Source organism: Poecilia latipinna, unplaced genomic scaffold (assembly GCF_001443285.1).
Source record: "Poecilia latipinna isolate Pla-1442-1.1 unplaced genomic scaffold, P_latipinna-1.0 Scaffold771, whole genome shotgun sequence".
In the NCBI taxonomy this organism is placed as follows: Eukaryota; Metazoa; Chordata; class Actinopteri; order Cyprinodontiformes; family Poeciliidae; genus Poecilia; species Poecilia latipinna.
The window spans coordinates 67261-70707 of NW_015113387.1; the positions used below are offsets into that span (position 1 = coordinate 67261).

The following is a 3447-nucleotide window of genomic DNA, read 5'->3' on the forward strand; positions in this document are numbered from 1 at the left end:
AGACTGCTAAGCTGTGCAGTGTGAGAGTCTGTGTTGTTTAAGTCAGAAAAAATACTAGACATGAACTGGAAACGAACCCTTTTCCAAATATGCTTACTGTTTATCATCCAACTTCTAAGCTGGAAGTAGTGAAGTGAGTAATAAAGACTGAACTTCAGTTTTTCTGCCGAGCACTGTTAGAGCTACCTCGTTAGCCTTGTCAGCCCTTATTGGCTGTTGGTTTCCTGAAAGTTCATCTCGTTCTCCGTTCAGCTGAAGGTAAAGACTAAAATATAGTATATTTTCACTTTATTCACGATGAAAGTTCATATTATTAAGGTTAAAGCACGAAAAGTATGCCTTGTTACATTATCTAGTGCCCCACATGTCCAGACTGAGAGCCACTATATTGTTGTCCCAAACGTGTGGCATTGAGATCGGTGAGCATATTCTGTCCCTTTCATTCAGGTTTTTGTTCCGTTTATCACATTGTTGTTGAATAGTAGCCTTTATTTGAACTATTTAATTATTCGAATGTAAACTTTTACTGCTTTTGGGTAAAATATAACGTTTAATATTGTGTTTGAAAAATGATTTTACAATTTACAAATAAGTGAGTTGGTAATGCCGTGAAATACTGCATTGAGGTAAAAGATAATTGTTTTATTGCAAATTTGAGCAATTTGATGACAAAATGATGTCAACTATGATGTCTACAAAAACATGATTTAAGGATTAAAGCTAGAACAGCTTATTAAAAATTCTATCATTCTGCTGGTCCTGTCTGTTGGCAGGTCAAGTTTTTTTTCTATGCTGGATTGTTCCTGAGGTGGATTCCTCCTGTGGATTTGATGGCGAGCCTTCCCACCTGGACTTAGAGAAAGAACTCGATTCCTTCTTTTCCATTTGGAGTCCTGCTGCACCCTGCGGTTTGGTAGGCCTGTATCACTCACATATTCACACACAGTTGGTTATGCATGAGACCACTGACTGACATTTTTCACTTTTATTGTTTCATCCTGGAATTCTGGACATTACCTTTTGGACAAGTTTTTATTTGGGACATTATAACAAACTGCTGTGTAGGAAATTCTCCTCATGTGAATGGTGTTGAGTCAAACCTGAATTGGAACTGAAATTGATTAATCTGTTGTCTATCATGGTTTAGAATGCCGATTACCAGTGTGGACTCAACAGATTTAAAACTGAGAATTAGCACTTGGCCAACATTACTATTATTTTATTGTGTGTAATTTATTTTCATAAATGTGTGTCTTGTACAACTTGTTCTTTAAATTTATCCAACTGCCTTTGTGTGTCATTTAAACACACCACTGAGCTCTGATAGCCGAACCTACTGGCCCATTGATCTAAAATATATAAAACTCTTCTCTACTGTGTTACACCCACACAACCTGATTCTGCACAACACGACTTGACTGGAGTTAGACTCGAGCCTTTTTACTTGAAGATATTTGGCATTTTATCCCAAGCCTTAAGTTTAAAACATTTAAAAAACATATTTAAAAATTGTGCACTATTAATTTGTTTCAATCATTCTAGCAAACTCAGACCATCTCACTGTTTTTCCACACTCTGAATATATAAGTGCAGCCAATCAAATTAACCAGATTTAAAAATAAAAAAAGCTCAAAACAAATATGCTCCAATAGTCATTTCTTTTTGGATACGAAGAAACTATGAAGAACTCAACAAAAAGCGAAGTCCAACATGAAAAATATGGAAGAGAATTACAGACAACGATGGAGCAACTTCCAACTTGTTCAACATTTGAAGTTGCATAAAAAAATGGTATCATTTACTTTTGCTACAATGACATAGCTGACTTTAGCTAACTATGTGTTATTATCATGCCTTTAACATTCACGCTATTTTAAATCCAGTCCTACAAGCGCATCCAAGAATAACGTGCAACTTGTTTGTTCCGGTTTGTTGGTAGATGGTGAGCAGGAGTCCTTTTTAGAAAAAGGTTCTTAACCTAAATTTAGGAAAGAGAATATTTCTTCTTTCCATTATAATGATAAAGAGGGCCCGGTTCCATCAGTAGATGAATTTGTATATTTGAATACATCTGTGTCAGGAAATATAGAGAATAAATGGACTGTTTACATCATTCAGTTCTTTGAGTCTGATCATGGAGTTCTGCCTTTGCATTTTTCATTCAGTTTATTCTGAAAAATTTAAGTTTAAATGAGACTGCTCTTGCTGCTAACTTTAGCTGAACTGTACAATATAGAATTACAATATTAGAATTGTTTTTTTACTTTTTAAGTTCATTTGCACATGTTTCTTGTTGACTTGAGATAAATACAGATTTAAAAAAGAGCATTGATGTTTATATTTTTGCAACATTGCTGAAAAGAGAGATTCCAAAAGACGTAAAATTCAAAGTTTCAGACTTGGGACTTGACTTGACAGTGGCTTGTCTAGGCTTGAGAATTGATTTGGTACATTAGGATAAAAACTTGAGACTTGCAAAACAATGACTGGGTCAATGACTTGTATTGTGTGTGTGTGTGTATATATATATATATATATGTATAAAAAAATTCCCTTCTCACCCTCTGCGGGTGGTCTCTCTCTCTCTCTTTCATCCTCTGAGCTCGGGTCGTCTACCAGAAACCTGGGAGCTTCAGGTTCTGCGCAGTATCTTGGCTGTGCCTAGAACTGCACATTTCTGGACTGAGATGTCTGATGTTGTTCCTGGGATCTGTTTGAGCCACTGCTCCAGTTTGGGGGTGACTGCCCCGAGGACCACAGGCACCACTGTGGTCTTCACCTTCCAGGCCTTCTCCAGTTCCTCTCTGAGGAACTGGAAAGTAGTAGTACTAACTGGTACTACTACTAACCAGTTAGTAGTAGCTACTAACTACTACTAACTGGTTAACCAGTTAGTAGTTAATATATATATAATTTTTTATGTTCATTTTACACTGCTCTGACAGTCTGCCAGCAATTTGACAACGGTTTTTATGCTGATCTCAAACCTCTTTCCCTTTTCAACTTGTATAAGAGTACCACAACACTCAGAGCCAAGACTGTGCTCCAGATTTAAAGACATGAAGAAGATGTGTCACCAGAGGTGTTTCAGTCTGTTGAAAGGAAAGATCAACTCCACAGATAACAGGCTTTCTGTTATCTGTTATCTGTGGAGGTCTATGTTGACCTATGACAGACCTGAAACATTGGCAAATTTGCAGTTGTAAAGATAGCAGTCTCTAAGGTTGAAGTAAAATACTGATGTTATTAGATATTTAAATTTAAGGGTCAAGACTAGATAAAAACTCAAAAAGAGTTTCAAGAGGATTTCCAAACACACACAACTCCCCACATAAACACATTTACATGGTTTCTTTGTGAATCATGTTATGTTTGTGAATTAGAATCAAAACTAAATCAATTGTAGGTTTAAAAAAGTTGAGAAACAATCATGTTAAAATTATGATT

The 3447-nt window shown here is 36.1% G+C and overlaps 1 long non-coding RNA gene across 2 annotated transcripts in view; it reads left to right on the plus strand.

Annotated features, from left to right (window-relative positions):
* Positions 1 to 6: 6 nt before the first annotated feature.
* The window catches only part of LOC106955851 (uncharacterized), an 8935-nt gene continuing 5494 nt past the window's right edge, over positions 7 to 3447 (plus strand). For both annotated transcript variants that reach the window (XR_001426660.1, XR_001426659.1), the window contains exons 1-3: positions 7 to 258; positions 357 to 419; positions 774 to 913. This is a non-coding gene — a long non-coding RNA (uncharacterized LOC106955851). The remainder of the gene's footprint in view (positions 259 to 356; positions 420 to 773; positions 914 to 3447) is intronic.